Genomic DNA, 19,576 nt, shown 5'->3' on the forward strand with positions numbered 1-19,576 from the left:
TTCCTGATATAGTTCCAACTTAGTTTATCATAGGCTTTAGCAATGTCCAATTGCATGATCATACCAGCCTTTCGGTTGATAGTCAGAGAATGAACCACCTCGTGAGCTTGAATAATATTGTTGAGAATTTGCCTTCCTTCCACATAACCGGCTTGTTCCACAAAAACCAGAGATGGAAGGAGAGGTTTTAGTCTGTTGGCCACCAATTTTGGTATTATCTTGTAGACCACATTACAAAAAGTTACTAGTCTAAACTTGTCTGGAGTCTGAGCAGTCTCCTGCTTGGGGATAAGAGCAATGAAAGAAGTGTTCAGAGCTTTCAAAATAGTTTTATTCATCCTGGAGTCTTCTACCACATTTAAAATATCCTTTTTAACAATGCTCCAGCAGGCTTTGAAGAAATCAACATTGAAACCATCTGGTCCTGGTGCTTTACCATTTTTCATCTCTTTGAGCACCTCGCTAACTTCCTCTTCAGTTACTGGCTTGTTGAGGTTGAAATTGTCCTCATTGGACACCAACCTAGGAATGTGTCTTGTGAAATTTCTGATGGAGTTCTCTCTGTTATAACAAGTTTCTTTGGCCATGCCTTGAAAGTGCTTGACCAGAGCTTTTTCAATTTCAGCATGAGAGTTGTGAAGAATACCTTCCTCATCCTTGATTACTGAAATTCTATTATGAACTCTGTTCGCCATTGTGGATCTATGGAAGAAGCTAGTATTTCTTTCCCCCTCTTTGAGCCATTGAACCCTCGATTTTTGCCTCCAAAATATGTCCTCTTGTTTGCACAATTCCTCCCATTCTTGATGGTATTTGGTGACCTGCTCATTCCTGATTTCATCAAAGCCATCTGTGATAAGGGCTTGGTTGAGTTCCTGCATTTTTCCTTCTACTGCTTTTTTGGCTGCAAAAATGTTGTCATGTTCCTTCTTGTTCCATTCCTTGAGCTTAAGCTTAATGTGTTTTAGTGTTTTTTGAAGAAGGAACATGTTGGTGCCTTGGATATTCAAATCTTCTGCCCACCATTTAGCAATATTGTTGTTGAAATTTGGATGAGAGAGCCAGATGTTTTCAAAGCGAAAAGGTCTATTTCTTGGAGTACCAATACTCTGCACCTCCAGATAAATCGGCCAGTGGTCAGATCCTCCAAAGCGTAGGATTCTTGCTGAGATTTCCTGATTATTGAGCATAAGATCCTCAGGTATCATGAATCTGCCCAGTTTTGAAGCCACCTGAGACTCTCCTCCTCTTTTGTTGTTCCAAGTAAAAATTGCATTACTCGTTGTAATGTCCACTAACTTCATGATGTCTGTGAAAGACTAAAACCTCTAAGAATCTTGACTTTGAATTCTAGTTCCACCCTTTTTCTCTGAGAGCAATTTAATCATATTAAAATCTCCTCCCAATATCCAAGGCTTACCTGCATGTCTATTCCTTAGCTCTTCTAGAGAATCAAGAAACTTTTGTTTTCCTTCCAACCTTTGGGGTCCATAAACATTGGTGATTAGATAAGTTTCCTTATCTCCGACAGGCTGGATGACCACTAAGAGATAATCTCGAGATGCTTCAGCATCTAAAATTTCTATTTTCCTAGGATTCCAAAGGGTGAGAATACCTCCTGCTGTATTCTCCGCTTTGACTTCCAGAAACTCATAGTTATTGAGCCACTTGCTGTGAATCTCTTTTAATTTATGAATGGAACATTTGGTTTCCTGAATGAAGATCACATCCAGAGCTATTTGTTTCATTCTGTTACTAATCAGTCTTTGTTTCCTTTTACTGCCAAGACCTCTAATATTCCAAGAAGTAAACTTCATTATTAAAGATTAGTGAAGGAGTAGCTGGTTAGATATTTCATCTTACCTGAGTCTATCATTAGCTTTCCACATTCCATTAATAGTTCGTTCTGCTTTTTCCTGCCTCTTCTTTTTCCTGGGTTTCTGGGTGCTAATATAGGTATGGGTCTTACCGTTTTTACCCCCTCATTGCTCTGCTTTTCCTTGTTCCTTTTCCTCTCTGGTCCTTTGTTTTGGGTTTTCCATAAATATAGCTGTTGGACTTTGTTGAACTCCTCTGGAGGTAAAGAGTCTATCCCTTCTTTAGTTCCTTGAATCAAGAAATCTTCCAAGTCAAGATTCTCTTTCTCAAGAATTTCCTGTAGTTCTTGGTCTTCCATTTCCATCTCACTAGGGGTCATCTCCTGATCCATTTCTGTTTCAGCATCGCTCACCATCACTTCTGTTTGCATAATCTTATCTGGTGTTTGTTCCTTGTCCTCTACTTTATTTTTTTCCATTAATTCTTCCCCTTTCGTCTGGTCTGTTGTGTTATCTTCTTCTTCCACTTCCAAGACTCAGAACCTGTTCTGGCTGGTTTGTTGTCCTTCATATTTCTGTGCTTTTGTTCCCTTCTTGTTTCCTTTCCCTTTGTATGCCATTTTGTGAAAGCCTTCAGAGTCTTTCATAGCATTAGCTTTACTCTTATTCTCTATTTTGGTGAGAGGGAAATCCCTAAACAGGTGTCCATGTTCATGACATTTGCGGCACCTGAATGGAATATGTTCATAGTCTATGGTTTGAACCCATTCTTCATCATGAACTTCCAAGATTATCTCATCTGGAAGAGCTCTAGAGAGATCCATCTCCACACAGATCCGAGCAAAGGAAGTATACTTTCCCCTCCTAGTGGCTTCAGAAGCTTTAACAAACCGACCTAGCTTATTTCCTATGGCTGTTAATGATTCTGTTTGCCAATAATCAAGCGGAAGAGAATAGAGCCTTACCCAAACCGGGACTGAAGTAAAGGTCTCACGTTCAGGGACAAAATTCATGATCCAAGGTCGCATATAGAGACCTACAGCAGCAAAGAAGTATGGCCCTCCTTCAAAAACTTTGTCCTTGTCTTCGATATTCGCAAAAACCACAGTAAAGAATCCCTTTGAACCTAGGTGTAGGTCAATGTTTCCTTTTGGTTTCCAGTGGTATCTTATCCACATTTGTAAGGCTTTTTCAGTGGGCCATAAACCCATGAATTTGTAGATGATTGCATAGGTTTGCATATATTCCCTGTGCTCCTACAGAGCAGGCTCATTTAACGTGACTCTGGGAGTTACTGCAGCTTTGGGCTTACATGGGCCCATGTGTGCTTTGATTTGTGTTCCCTGTTCCTTGTCTTCTTCCTCATTCTCTTTAATAATACTTTTCTCCTTGGATTCCTGTCCATTTTGTTCCTCTTCACTGTTCTTATTCCTTCCCATTGAAGGTCCTCTGTCATTTTCCATGGGTTTTTTTCCTTTGCTGATCACAGCTTGCTTGAAGGAGGGAGTGGAGCTCCCTCCTCTGTGCCCCTCCATGGAACGTTGCCTCTGCAGCAACTCTGAAACCCTGTTAATTTTTCCTGCCCTCGCTCCCGCCGTCCTCAGGATTTCCACACCTTCATCCGATGAAGAGCAGTCAGGAAGTTGAGATAATTACTTTTTATCATTTTCAATGTGTTTTTAAATATATAAATAATTTTATAATTTTGAAACACTTCAAAATACTTAACATATACAAATTTAAATATTTAAATTTATCATTATCACGAGAGGCATACTTATTTCAAAATCATGGCTTTAGAAAATATGTTCTTTAAAAATAAATATAATATGAATGGTAAAAATTTAATATTAGTGGAATATTCTTCCTTGTCGTTTAAATATAAGGGCTAAATCTGAATTAACATTAATTTATAGTATTTTCACTCTTTGATTTGATTTCAATGAGACATATGTATGTTAATGTGGCTAAGGAACCATTTCAATTCACCGGATGACTATGATTACAAGAATCATTTCAATATCACGATAATATGGATTATCATCCAAACCATTATTTGTACCCATTTATTAAAAAGGAGTATTACACCCATATGATAATCATATGATAATCATGTTGTTTCCACAGACTTACTTGGGATGCAAGTTTTCAACGTCTTAGAGTGTGAACTTAGGCTTGTTGTCTCGAAGTTCTCTACCTCTTGAAATCAAATTAGTTGAGACAATTCATAACAACTAAACTTAGATCATATTTGTCGGTTTGGACATTGGACAAAATTGTGTTGTGGATATGTCAATTATGTGTCCAGTCTATAAAATAATTATTACCTGTATGGAACTTATTCTACTTTACAAACATCATATTCTAGTTTCTTTCTATTTATATCTATTTAGAGTGCATAATCCCATCAATATTATCCATGGGGTCAAAGAAACCAAATAAAAGTGATCCTCTTCTCTTCTTCTTATATTCAACCATAATGAAGCCAAAGTTCAAGGTATATTTCATTTGGCCTCTATGAACCACTATATGGCTGTGACATTCAAAATAAAGTTTCATACATGACGAGAGTTATTGCTATGCTTAAGAAAACAAGTAAAGCATTAATGGGTATGGATGCATGCAATCATCTCAATCTTATTTCTTTATTATATGCTTTTATTTTATCATTATCATATGCATGTAGGGCTTCGTGTTTACAAAGTCTAATGTGGAATTGGTTGGTGATAATAGGTGGAGCTTAAATTTTATTGAGGAACATTGTTTTGGGTTTAAGTTTCCTTCACTATTATAAAGTGATCATTTTCCATTTTTATATACCAATCAATTTATGAAAATGATACTCGTATACCAGTCACATTTATTAATGTGAATGTGTAGAAATGCATGCAAAAAAAATTATTTCTTGAACCAAGGGGTTGCTTAGCTCTAAGGTCAATAAACAAATGGAAAATCACCTTTGTAACATGTACACATTTCACCTTTTCCATATGTATGCTTGTTGAGTAGTATTCTCTCATCCTAGTCCTATATGAATCCTAGTCCTATATGAATGAGCATGGTGGATGGAAGCAATAATGATTCCTACCAAAGTGACGACTAAAGATATGATTGCTCTCTAGTATTTTGAAGCTCACCATAAAGTGAAGTAGCAAGAAAATATAGGATGGATATCTAATATTCCTAAACTCGCCAATTAAATTTTTTATTTTATCTAAATTTTAATTATTTTTTATGCATATATCTTGTGAATATGATCGAAGATATAGATTGAATTCAAATTAATATATTATTTCATTTTATTATTATTTTTTAACTAAATGAGAATTGATTAGGGGAATTTTGAGGTCTAAAATGGGCATCCTAAGAAAAATGTACAACCAAAATAAACTTTATAAGAACCAATAGGATTCAAGATGATGATGTCAACCATGCGGGATGATTCACCATTTTTGGAGTTAAAAAATAATAAAATAATAAAACTACATTTTCAACTTATCCCCCTAAGGTTTTACTCAAATTTTGAGTGGGTGTGCTCATTGGATGCAAAATTTAATTCTTCATCTAAGGAGTACCCATGTTGCATACTTTTGATGGACCTTGCTACATGAAAAATGAGAAATACATGAAAAAATGTGATTGCAATCATGTTTTTCATGTATTTCTTATTTTTCGTGTAGCAGGGTCCATCGAAAATATGTAAGATGGGTACTCCTTGGATGAGGAATCAAATTCTGCATCCAATGAGTGTTTTTGCACGAAATTTGAGTAAACCCATAGGGAAATAAGTTGGAAATACGAGTTGATTTTTTTCCCTTTATGATTTGATGATGTAATCTAATCTTATTTTATTATTTCCACTATTATTTTATAATTTCCTTAGGAGGCCCATTTTAGACCTCAAAAATCCCCTAATGTGTGTATTGCATTCAAGTATATATGTGGATAGCAGTAGGAACAATGAGAATTACACAACTATATCGAGAAATTTCAGATTGCTCCCTCTTATCCAAGAGGATTTCAAAATTTTCACGAGGGACACAATTTTTAGCAATAAAAGGGAGATTTTGGAAATGTACACATTACAAAATTTCCCCATCAAAAAGAAAAACTTACACAACATTTAGTTATGAATTTATGATATAATATCTCATAACAATGAATCTACCTAAGTCGGGTTCATTTACATTAGAGAAGATGATTGTGTTGTGATTACTTGAGGTAGTAGAATTTATTAAATCATGAGAAGGTCCATTTAAATTTGGAAAATTAATTATTTTCCTATTACTCAAAATAGTCAAATCATCCATTTTGAGAGATACATTATTAACTTGTGCTTGAAGCTCTTTAATCTGCTTCTGAAGTGCATCTACCTCATCTTCATTTTTCTTTGTTTTTACTTTCACCTCTTGGAGATTTTCCATCATGCAAGAAGTGGAAACAATGTGCTCATTATGATTCAATTATAGTTGAAGGACATCCCATTGCAGAGAGTCAAGCCTCTCTATAAGTTTTGTAATTGCATACTTGTGATTACACCCAATGAAATCCTTACTATTGAGGCCATCAACTCAGAAAGTTCCAAGAAGATAAAATTTGTTATCTCTATCATTAGAAAACTAGCTATCAATCTGCAAATAAACAAGGATTTTAATTCTAAATCCCAGGGGTATCACCAAATAGACACAAAAATTTCTTATCAGTAGACAACATGGTAGGGATATAATCTTGTATCCAAAAATTCACACAGAGATCCCAATTTTAACCAAATTCCAGCCTTGTCAATAGGGGATACAAAATTCAACTCACAATTCTTCTCCAAGACAAGGAGGACCTTTTGAACATCATACATTAACATACATCATTTTTCTAGCGCAACACTAATCACACTACATAGTATACTTTTGAAATTTCTTGGAGAGAAACTCACCACAATGACAGGATGAAGCTGGAAATTAACCTACTCATGACAAGACAAAGAATTATCCTGAATAAATTGTAGAACTAGCTCCAAATGCACTAGATATTGATGTAGAGAAGAGACACATGACTTCGATTGACCATCACAATATCATATCCCCAAGTCGAAGGAAAACAACAACCCCTTATTCTCAAACTCATTGCTCACAATGGGAACTTGCTCGAACTATGGATAATGCATTCACATTCTCCTCACTTCGAATTAACATGCTCATGAACATCATATGTAGAGAAGGGTGGTGGTGAGATTGACCCAAGCCATCCTTTCATCATATTCCGACACTCACAACTTAGCTCAATTCCATCACATTTCATTATTAGTCCATCATGCCAGATAGTATCAAACCACAAAAGCATGTTTTGGGATGAGGAGTACTTTGTACTTTTATTCCCAGAAAGGATGGCCTTTTGGTACTTCACAACAAGAGAAATTATATAAGAATAAATACTATAATAGCTTGCATGATATTGTTTGAAAGGGACTACCATATTGTTCCATGCACCCCTTATTTTTTGATATAATAATTGGTCTTTTGAACTATTTTTTTTTTATATTTTTAATAATTAACTCCATCCACTTCTAGGGAATTAGTGATGTCTTAATATGGCCATTAATTTTCAAATTGCCCATTTGCAATTTATGCCCTTCAACGTTGAAGAATTAGGAAAAAATGTCCCAATATAGTAAGTGACTTGACTTACTTGACTTGATTTTTTTAACTTGTTAATAAATACCATAAAATTCTATTTGATTATTAATTAGATGACCTAAACCCCATAAATACTCTTAACACTTTAACTTCCGTAAGATCATAGAGAACCCCTCCTCTTGAGATCATTAAAATTAAAATTTTATTTCATCTTAATAAAATAAACAATATATTTAAATAATAACACGAAAAAATTCAAAACAATTTAAATTTATATAATTTATTAAATATGAAAATAATATTTAAAATCAAACCTACTTTAATACAAAAACTTTTCAGGTAAAAAATAACCACTTCCATTTTAGTTTTGAAAAAAAGGCTCCAATGTTTTTATTCTTTAAATCCAAATCCAAGAACCTGAATGTGCTACAAATATGCACATGCTTACCAAGAAAAACACAATCACTTGTTTTTTTCATATATAACATCCATTTTGCTTTTAGGCAAGGTTGCAATACATATTTTTTTTAAATGCAACCTCCATTTTACTTTTGGGCAAGGTTGCAAAGTGGTTTTTCAGATAAAGGAACTTGTATCTATTACCAATAATAATAATAATAATAATTATATATTATATATATATATAGATATATAACTTTTATTTTGTTTTTAGGTAAAGTTGCATTTTTTTTATATGTAACATTTTTTTTTAGATAAAGTTGCAATATTTTATTTTTTAGATAAAAGAACTTGTATCTATTACAAATGTGTATGTAAAAAATAAAAACAAATAATAAAACAACTAAATATATATAAAACAAATAATTATTTTCACATTTCTTAAACATAAATATCATTAGTGTTTCATCCATCTATCTATCTATCTATATATATATATATATATATAATTGTGTTTATCTAAACACTTCCCATATCAAAACAGATAGCTATGCTAAACAATGCACACACTCTTAAACCATCCTGCTTAGATTTAATATTATCATCTATCCCTGCGATAGGCAGAGATATACGTATTCTATTCTATATGTTATTGAATTTAAATTAGTTTAACAGTTGACTAAAAATTAAATTACTATTACATTAGTGAAATAATTCAAATTATATTTTTTTAATATTTAATTTTATTTTTCTTAAATTTGATTGGCTTTCATTTTATTTCTCTTATTTTGTACCATTTTTATTCGACACTACTATTCCTCGGTAACTATGGCTATTGTACAACCCGACCTCTAATTAATGTTATGTAGACTAAAACTAGACGTGCAGATCCTTCGTATATGAAATAGATACACACTATCGCCATTGGATTCTGCCTTTATCCTCTGCATATGCTACATGTCACTCCTATCCCATTACATACAGTATACTGTATGGACACATGAGACAAGAGGGTGGCAGTGGAACGGTTCCTGCATTTATCACGAGTAACCATGATTACAAGGCCACTTCGTATTGCTACAGTTGAAACACACTGGTTTTGATTCCATTATTGTAATTTCGTTATAGTAAAGAGTTAATAATATCGCGGTGAAATCTTTTCAAGTAATTATGGAAGTTTAGTGTAATATCCCTATTGTAAATACTCATGTAAAAACTTAAGTAAAATAAAATAGAATATTACTAGCATTTGCACCAAATGTTGCAAAGGAAACGCCGTAAGGCATAAATTGAGGAATAATCAGGACATGGAATGGGCAAATCTAAATGAAATGTAGAGATGTAGTAGAAATGAAATTGATTTAGGGTGCCTTGCACTATTTTTTATTAATTATTGAATTAATATTGCATATAAATTGTTGTTCATGACTATGAAGCTACCAAGTTGCTCAATGGGAAAGCTATAGCCAAAGGAGAGGAGAGGTAGGAAGAACACTATAAATTGTACATGTGAGTTAATTTGAATTTACTTTAAAATCATAGTAATTTAGTTTCAATTTGAATTTGTTTATTTCTAAAGTCACCTTTTATTCATAAAAAATAATTAATGGTTGTGAAAGACATGAGCATCCTATTGATTGGTTGTATATCACTGAGAAAATAACTTGTAATCAGATATGCCAATCAAGAACAAAGAACTGGATGAAGGTTGAACACTTTCTCTGAGTGTGGACAACCGAAGAAGAACCTCGTGAGTAAGCCCCAACTGAATCATGGAATTCGAAAAGGATGAATAAAAAATAGCTGCCAGTTTTCCTCTTCTACCAAATCCCCCATTCTTATTATAGATGTCTCCGCAACTCCAATTTCTGACAGGACTTTGCGATTCCTTGAACTTACAACGAGTCTCTAGTTGGAGTGGTGGGTTAGCAGCAACAAACCAAATTTCTTCCATCAACTAGGAACCATCTCTCCAAACTTCATCCAGAAATAAAGCAAACCTCTGAGTTTGCAATCTCTGACTCAACCACATCTTTGCATATTCATCACCATCATTTCTATCTAATTCTATCTTTGTAAGAGTGGCTATTTGCATACACAGTTCATTTCTAAGATTGTAGAAGATGGATTATTGGAAACAATGAGCCAAAGCAATAAGTCATCTCTGAAGAGATTTCTCACCTTTGGACTGTGGAAGACTGATATGTTTGCTGAGGGTTCTTGTGGAAGAGTATTGAAATTACTTACGATTATATGAATCTTTTGGTAGATCTGATGAGAAGACAAGGGTTTCTAGTATTTTTGGTTTCTTCATAAAGGGTGTCGTTGGGTTTCAATTTGCAAGATTATTTTCCCTGGAAAAATGCCCGTAGCATGGATCTGTAGTTGTTCTCCATATTACTCAATCATCACGATGATTTTCCTCTGAAATACTCTTTGGTGAATTTGAATTTTCAGTGTTAGATTTTGCTGGTGATAAATCTAACAACACTGATGGTTATGGATGTTTGATTTGTCATTTCTGAAATCTAATCATCTTTGCCAAAATCTGAGGAACAAGTTTTTTTCAAGGTCCTTCCACTATGAATCCTTCATCAGAGAATGAATTATATAGAGACATAATAATTGAAATCGATTCCTGATTCCGTGATCTGAAATTGTTTGAAGCAGATTGTCCATTGAAACACCCATCTCCATCTTTTTCTATTGAATATCTCCAGCTCTTGTTTCTCAATAAGTCTGAGCATTATATTGACCTCAGAGCTCACTGTTTTAATATCACAAGTGGCTACTCATAGTGTACATTTCCCCTAAAAAAATAGAAAGGAAGCAATGTACAACTTTGTGTTGTCATGCCTCAGTAGCAAACTCAGAAGCACCATTACTTGAGAAGACCGAGCTTTTCTTTGGGTATCTGTGATATTTATGTTCATATTAGGAGGCTCTACCTGTTTCTTCTCTTCAAGTTGTGATCCTAGGTCTAAAGCTTCACCAATAGCACTAATAGCTAAAGACCTTGACACAGGACAGAAACCTTGTGTGACAAATCCTTGACGATTTGTTGATGCTGTAAGAGTAACACTGGTTGCATGACATTGACTTATGTGTGACTGTAACAATGATAGCAATGAGCATCCTATTGATTGGTTGTATATTGCATATTCATCACCCTCATTTCTACCTAATTCTATCTTTGTAAGCGTGGCTATTTGCATACACAGTTCATTTCTAAGATTGTGAAAGATGGATTATTGGAAACAGTAAGCCAAAGAAATAAGTCATCTTTGAAGAGATTTCTCACCTTTGGACTGTTGAAGACTGATATGTTTGCTGAGGATTCTTGTGGAAGAGTATTGAAATTACTTACGGTTATACGAATATTTTGGTAGATTTGACGAGAAGACAAGGGTTTCTGGTGTTTTTGGTTTCTTCATAGAGGGTGTCGTTGGGTTTCAATTTGCAAGGTTTTTTTCCTTGGAAAAATGCTGGTAGCACGGACTGTTGAACATATATATATCGACCTCTCGCAGAGGGACGCTCCATCAAGAATATGTGAGCATTACAAGCATCCTCAGTGTGGACTAATAAAATGGAACCCATGATATCATGAAGCTCCCTTAACCATTCAAAATGTTCAGCGTTGCCTGAGAGATGTGAAGATCAATATAAGAACAGGAAAAATGGGCATTTTTCTGTTAATGGCAGATCTGAAAATTATGCTCTTACCCATTGGATACTGAGAATCAAAATGTTCAACATTGATACAGAAATGCGACTTTAATATAAGATTAGATGAAATGAACATTTATATATTGATTTCAGATTTCATGTATCTTATTGATATGTAACAAAACTATGCTTATACCCATGAGATACAGAGAATCCATAATCAACCTAAACTCAATGAAATAAAACAATCCATAAGAGAAACACCAAGCCATGAAAATTTACAAAAATAAGATCAAATATCTAATGAACGCATACCATACGTGTGACAAGATAAAAATGTAAATTACATTTTTCTAAATATCAAGAGATTTGCATTTCAAAGTAATTTCAAAATAATGGTTGAGAAGCTCATTTTACAGTCGAGTCAAAATAATGATTGTGTTGGGTAAGAGATTGTGTTAAGAAGCTCATTTTATAGTGGAATATGAAAATTATTTGGGATTTCATCACTTTTTAAAACCGGTCTACATTTATCTAATTCTAAATCTATTATGAGCATACAATTTTACAACTCATAAATTTGATCCTCTGCAACCTAACCCTAATAAATCCAGATTGATTAGATTTATCTAATTCTAAATCTATTATGAGCATGCAACTTTACAACTCATAAATTTGATCTTCTGGACCCTTCTCGAAGCCTTCTTTTCGCAGCTTGTCTTCTTCCAGAAATTCATAGATCGCCGTTTCCAGCAAGCCGAATGTGGTATTCAGTGTTTCAAGTTCCTGCCGAGGATTGTCGCTATATGCAACAGCTGAAAGAATCAGCGCATCGGCAAGCCAGACGGGATAACGGTCTTGCTTGATTATTTGGCTGAGCGTGGCCATCGATTTTGTGGTTCCGCGAATACTAATGTCTCTCCCTCCACACCACCACGATGTCTTGCCTCCCCAGGCGCCTCCTTCTCGTCTGTGCTCACCCCAACGTATCTTGTTGAAAGACGGTTGACGGTTCGTATGGAGCGTGGCGCCTGGCATTGCGTAATTCAAATCAACGGTTAAGGATTACTCGATCGTCTAACGTCTAACAACGAAATCGAATGGCACATATTTTGACACGACAACAGTTTGGAGAGTTTATTTCAGAGAGAAACGCCTTACGGCGTAAAAATTAATTATTTATAATACTTATACCAACTAAACAAATATCTAAACAGTTACTTAAAATGCATACAGGAGAGAGCAAAATGCTAAACATGTAACAGAAATTACCAAATCAATCCGTTTTCCCAAAATCACGTTGCAATAAATATGTAATCACATTTAAACATAAACATAAGATAAGCAAGAATGTGGTAAATCTATAATATAATCCACAATCTAAAACCTTCTGCAACTGTACATAAGCTCTTGAATTCCATGTAAATCATTTGAAAGAAATAACCACACATCTATAATTCTCAGAGTCCCTTGGATTCTTTGGCTATTGTCTGCTGAAATTCTTGGCAATCTACTCCAACTTCATGAAGGCTGAAATAAGTTTGGGAACAGTTTTAATCAACATAAGCTTGAACCCAACAGAACTACTATTCTGAGTCTGAGACTCTGCTCCAACATTGGGTGGCAACGTACAATCTTCTGAAAGCGATCCAACTGGAGCCCCTTTCAGATAAGCATCACAGGCACGGAGAATATAATGACCGCGTTTTTTAAAATGCTCTTTAACTAACATTTCAAAATGCTGCACACACCACAATCAATGGATTCAAAATGATTCAGAAAAAAAAAGGGTTAAACAAGATAATTAGAAACGAAAATCTCTCCAGATTCTACCTTTGGGGGCTTGCGTAGTATGTACAACATTGACTTGCATGATAGGAGAAAGGAGTTTTCTTTGTATGTTAGAGAGTTCTTCTCCCATTCAGCTGAACCAATCTCTCTCACAAATGAGGGTTCATTAAAATAAGGGTTGTCATTTAGTACTAGTCCTTGAATGGAAACAAGGACTTGTAGAACGTTTGATAATGATGGGTTCCAGAGTTCATCAGCTTTGCCCATCCATGTGTTTAAAAGACTCAGACAAACTTTCCCATCGTCATACAAATTCGGATTCAACCTTAGTCCACCAGAATGGTAGTAAGCTTGCTGCAAATTTGAAAGCCAACATAAAGCAAAATGACAATTTTCATCATAAAAGAAACCACGAGATCTCAAATTCACTTTCAAATCAAACAGTTGCAATTAAGTGCTTACAGGTGGTACATCAGGATACTTGGATGGAAAATGAATATCAAAGAAGAAAAGCCCATCCTGATATGGAGTGCCAGCTGCTCCAACAATCACAGCCCTGAGCAAATCCATCCTATCTTCATAGATTCTCACAAAAATTGTATCTGTCCAATCAATGCAGAGTTTATATATGATATAATTAGAACAACCTTCATTTTAACAACCAAGGGAATAAAGGGCTTGAAATACTGTTTGCCCATGAGTACACTGTATCCACATGAACAGTTGGGTTACAAGAAATGTATTATTTCCCTCCTGAATGCATACAGTTGTTGGGTTGTAACTTTCTACTACATTAAAGACATCAATTATGATCAATGGAAGAAAATGTTCAAATACATGGCACTGGATAACTTTTCACTCGTGGATAAAAAGTAAAGAGAACCCTAGAAAGTTAAAATGTTAGTGCGAATACAGTGGGTGAGTGAGAAAGCAATTCCTAGGATCACTGGAAGCAATAAAAGGGAAAGTAACAGAACGGAAAAAGGAAGGAAACATAACTAAGTGTCCAGATAAACTATTCCCTAACAGTCTGTGTAAATATCATGACTTCCATTTAACAAACCTGGTAAATTTTTTTCAAGAATGTTCCATTCTTGCTGAACTTTCTTTATCCATTTCTGCTTCATATTAGTAGCCTGCAAGAAGAGGTTCAAAAATTTCCATCATACTCTACCATGAAAAAAAACATTGCTTTTGGAAACAAAAATCACAGAAGAATGAAAAAAACATGCCATTAAGCTAGCCTGTGCAAAAATTTCAATCATAATCCACCATGAAAAAGAACATTGCTTTTGGCAACAAAATTTACAAAGAAGGATGAGAAAAAAATGGCCTTAGATAAATGTACCTGGCCTGTTTCTTTCACATAGAAGTGATCCAGAGGGTTCTTTACACTATCAAAATGTTTGAAGTGACCTGGCTCATGCCAATTACTTCGGGACCAGTTATGAACTACTGTATCTTCCTCCTTTGCCAGTTTCACATCAAATTTATTGGCTATCCACTTAACTAAAGGAAAATCAGCAATTTCCAAGTTTCCAGGATCAACTTTAACATCTTTATCTTGTTCAGCATCACGTTCATGCTTACCAATTGCCAATATTTGGTGAGGTCCAACCTAGATAACAAAAAAAAATAAGTAACCTTTAGTGAATCAAAGTGAACTGATACTGTTCATTCCGTGATAGCCAGAGCATTGTGATCTGCTAAAGCCGGCAGACAATTCTAGTGGAAATAAATAAAACATGATCAATTCCTCAAATAAAACATAGTACTTAAAAGACATAATGAAAAATATTTCCTTTTTCAATAGTCTACTGTAATCAAGCAAAAAATAGCAAAATAGCATACCTTTGACACCATTCCATCTGCCCATGCTACCTCAATGTCTCCATCCTTACGACCTATGACATTCCCAAACCAGGATATATTGGATTCTTCAAGACTATTGTCGAGCTCTGCCTTCTGTTTTCCTTTCCGAGTTTTCTGGTTTGTAGTCTCAACAACATTTTTGGTTCTTGTTTCATCCTTACAGTCTGTCTGGACAACCAACTGATTGACTATGCCAGGCACTTCTGTTTCCTCTGAGACCGAAGAGAGACTAACGATGCCCCCAATTAAGGTGTTGTAAGCTGTATGCTGAGCTAGCTCATACAACGGCGTAAAAATTAATTATTTATAATACTTATACCAACTAAACAAATATCTAAACAGTTACTTAAAATGCATACAGGAGAGAGCAAAATGCTAAACATGTAACAGAAATTACCAAATCAATCCGTTTTCCCAAAATCACGTTGCAATAAATATGTAATCACATTTAAACATAAACATAAGATAAGCAAGAATGTGGTAAATCTATAATATAATCCACAATCTAAAACCTTCTGCAACTGTACATAAGCTCTTGAACGCCATGTAAATCATTTGAAAGAAATAACCACACATCTATAATTCTCAGAGTCCCTTGGATTCTTTGGCTATTGTCTACTGAAATTCTTGGCAATCTACTCCAACTTCATGAAGGCTGAAATAAGTTTGGGAACAATTTTAATCAACATAAGCTTGAACCCAACAGAACTACTATTCTGAGTCTGAGACTCTGCTCCAACATTTGGTGGCAACGTACAATCTTCTGAAAGTGATCCAACTGGAGCCCCTTTCACATAAGCATCACATGCACGAAGAATATAATGACCGCGTTTTTTAAAATGCTCTTTAACTAACATTTCAAAATGCTGCACACACCACAATCAATGGATTCAAAATGATTCAGAAAAAAAAAGGGTTAAACAAGATAATTAGAAACGAAAATCTCTCCAGATTCTACCTTTGGGGGCTTGCGTAGTATGTACAACATTGACTTGCATGATAGGAGAAAGGAGTTTTCTTTGTATGTTAGAGAGTTCTTCTCCCATTCAGCTGAACCAATCTCTCTCACAAATGAGGGTTCATTAAAATAAGGGTTGTCATTTAGTACTAGTCCTTGAATGGAAACAAGGACTTGTAGAACGTTTGATAATGATGGGTTCCAGAGTTCATCAGCTTTGCCCATCCATGTGTTTAAAAGACTCAGACAAACTTTCCCATCGTCATACAAATTCGGATTCAACCTTAGTCCACCAGAATGGTAGTAAGCTTGCTGCAAATTTGAAAGCCAACATAAAGCGAAATGACAATTTTCATCATAAAAGAAACCACGAGATCTCAAATTCACTTTCAAATCAAACAGTTGCAATTAAGTGCTTACAGGTGGTACATCAGGATACTTGGATGGAAAATGAATATCAAAGAAGAAAAGCCCATCCTGATATGGAGTGCCAGCTGCTCCAACAATCACAGCCCTGAGCAAATCCATCCTATCTTCATAGATTCTCACAAAAATTGTATCTGTCCAATCAATGCAGATTTTATATATGATATAATTAGAACAACCTTCATTTTAACAACCAAGGGAATAAAGGGCTTGAAATACTGTTTGCCCATGAGATACTGTTTGCCCATGAGTACACTGTATCCACATGAACAGTTGGGTTACAAGAAATGTACTATTTCCCTCCTGAATGCATACAGTTGTTGGGTTGTAACTTTCTACTACATTAAAGACATCAATTATGATCAATGGAAGAAAATGTTCAAATACATGGCACTGGATAACTTTTCACTCGTGGATAAAAAGTAAAGAGAACCCTAGAAAGTTAAAATGTTAGTGCGAATACAGTGGGTGAGTGAGAAAGCAATTCCTAGGATCACTGGAAGCAATAAAAGGGAAAGTAACAGAACGGAAAAAGGAAGGAAACATAACTAAGTGTCCAGATAAACTATTCCCTAACAGTCTGTGTAAATATCATGACTTCCATTTAACAAACCTGGTAAATTTTTTTCAAGAATGTTCCATTCTTGCTGAACTTTCTTTATCCATTTCTGCTTCATATTAGTAGCCTGCAAGAAGAGGTTCAAAAATTTCCATCATACTCTACCATGAAAAAAAACATTGCTTTTGGAAACAAAAATCACAGAAGAATGAAAAAAACATGCCATTAAGCTAGCCTGTGCAAAAATTTCAATCATAATCCACCATGAAAAAGAACATTGCTTTTGGCAACAAAATTTACAAAGAAGGATGAGAAAAAAATGGCCTTAGATAAATGTACCTGGCCTGTTTCTTTCACATAGAAGTGATCCAGAGGGTTCTTTACACTATCAAAATGTTTGAAGTGACCTGGCTCATGCAAATTACTTCGGGACCAGTTATGAACTATTGTATCTTCCTCCTTTGCCAGTTTCACATCAAATTTATTGGCTATCCACTTAACTAAAGGAAAATCAGTAATTTCCAAGTTTCCAGGATCAACTTTAACATCTTTATCTTATTCAGCATCACGTTCATGCTTACCAATTGCCAATATTTGGTGAGGTCCAACCTAGATAACAAAAAAAAATAAGTAACCTTTAGTGAATCAAAGTGAACTGATACTGTTCATTCCGTGATAGCCAGAGCATTGTGATCTGCTAAAGCCGGCAGACCATTCTAGTGGAAATAAATAAAACATGATCAATTCCTCAAATAAAACATAGTACTTAAAAGACATAATGAAAAATATTTCCTTTTTCAATAGTCTACTGTAATCAAGCAAAAAAATAGCAAAATAGCATACCTTTGACACCATTCCATCTGCCCATGCTACCTCAATGTCTCCATCCTTACGACCTATGACATTCCCAAACCAGGATATATTGGATTCTTCAAGACTATTGTCGAGCTCTGCCTTCTGTTTTCCTTTCCGAGTTTTCTGGTTTGTAGTCTCAACAACATTTTTGGTTCTTGTTTCATCCTTACAGTCTGTCTGGACAACCAACTGATTGACTATGCCAGGCACTTCTGTTTCCTCTGAGACCGAAGAGAGACTAACGATGCCCCCAATTAAGGTGTTGTAAGCTGTATGCTGAGCTAGCTCATACACACTTACCATCTCCTCGCCATCAAATTTGCCTTTATCTCCTGGACAATCCACAGACATGAGCCACCTTACTCTTGCTCTGCGCTCCTTCCAATCCACATTCTTTACAACTCCTACTCGTCTGGCTCTAACATCCGAATACCCCTTCAATACATACTGTTCAGGAAAGAAGTCATGATCCCCAAGATCATAAATGGGAATCAGAGTTCTAGAATCTACACCGCAACTCCTTGTTCCATCTTGCCATATCACATCGACCTTAGTCCATTTGTTGCTCACAGTTAGTACCCCATCAACAATATTATCCCTAACTTTTGGCATCCTCTTTTCTGATGCAGGAAGCAGACACCAGTCGCTCAGCCGCCAATTAGCATGTGAAGAACAAGATAATAGCTTTAGCTGCTTAGGGTCCTGTTGCATTGCAGGGACGATACTGGACTGAGAATTGTAACCAGGATTTGCTACAGTAATCCAACTGACGCAAACTGATCCCACTTCCACATCGCAAACTGTACCTTCTTCGCGATTTTCCTTCCATTTACCCCACAGCCAAATACTATTCTTGAAAACTGCTGAAGAACTGCCCCGGACACGCTGGCAACGCACGACTACGCGGCCCTCATGCAGGTCCGCCTCTGCAGGTCCGCCGCCCCCTCAACACCCGCATGCAGGTCCGCCTCTGCAGGTCCGCCGCCGCCCCCTCAACACCCTCTAAACCCTAAAAAACTTTAACCTCTTAATCAACGGTTCATTTTTCTCCAATCGTCTAACACTAGATCTAAGGGCTACGATTACGACACGAAGACATTTTGGGAGGTTGATTTCAGAGGGGAACGCCTTACGGCGTAATTAATAAAGTTTATCTTTAACCGTTTTAGTTAGGTTTCATTTCTTGATAACCGCTTTTAACTTTCTTTATTTCACCGAAGATATCTTACGGAAAAGGGAAGAGGTTTTGCGTGGGAATGAACCAAACACCAGGCATTGTGTGGACTGTTTGCGAGGGGGACAGTAAACTTGTGTGCACTGGTTGCGTGGGGGATGGATAAAAACACACGGTTGAACTTTTCGATGGCTTATTATGGATTGTACATTATTGCAGAGATTAGCTATGCCACGCACAATGAGTACTGTGGTTCCAATATGTGTTAACTCCATCGAATGCTCCTCTGTCTCAGTTCAGTTTGTGGCTGGTGTCATGGAATAAAGCATGCATATGATATTCAAAGGCTTTTTCAAGACATAGTTCTAACATGTGTGGTGAATGCACGGAAGTGTTTGCAGTGCAAGGATCGAACTTTTCACACAT

General features: G+C 35.6%; 1 pseudogene; it reads right to left on the minus strand.

Annotated features, from left to right (window-relative positions):
* Positions 1 to 12,960: 12,960 nt before the first annotated feature.
* Positions 12,961 to 18,921, minus strand: LOC149196135 (putative ubiquitin-conjugating enzyme E2 23; annotated as a pseudogene).
* Between the last annotated feature and the right edge of the window lie 655 nt (positions 18,922 to 19,576).

The sequence above is a fragment of the Pinus tabuliformis genome, chromosome 2_2, assembly GCF_031772625.1.
Source record: "Pinus tabuliformis cultivar Carrire ecotype Pingquan chromosome 2_2, CPIR1, whole genome shotgun sequence".
Lineage (NCBI taxonomy): Eukaryota > Viridiplantae > Streptophyta > Pinopsida > Pinales > Pinaceae > Pinus > Pinus tabuliformis.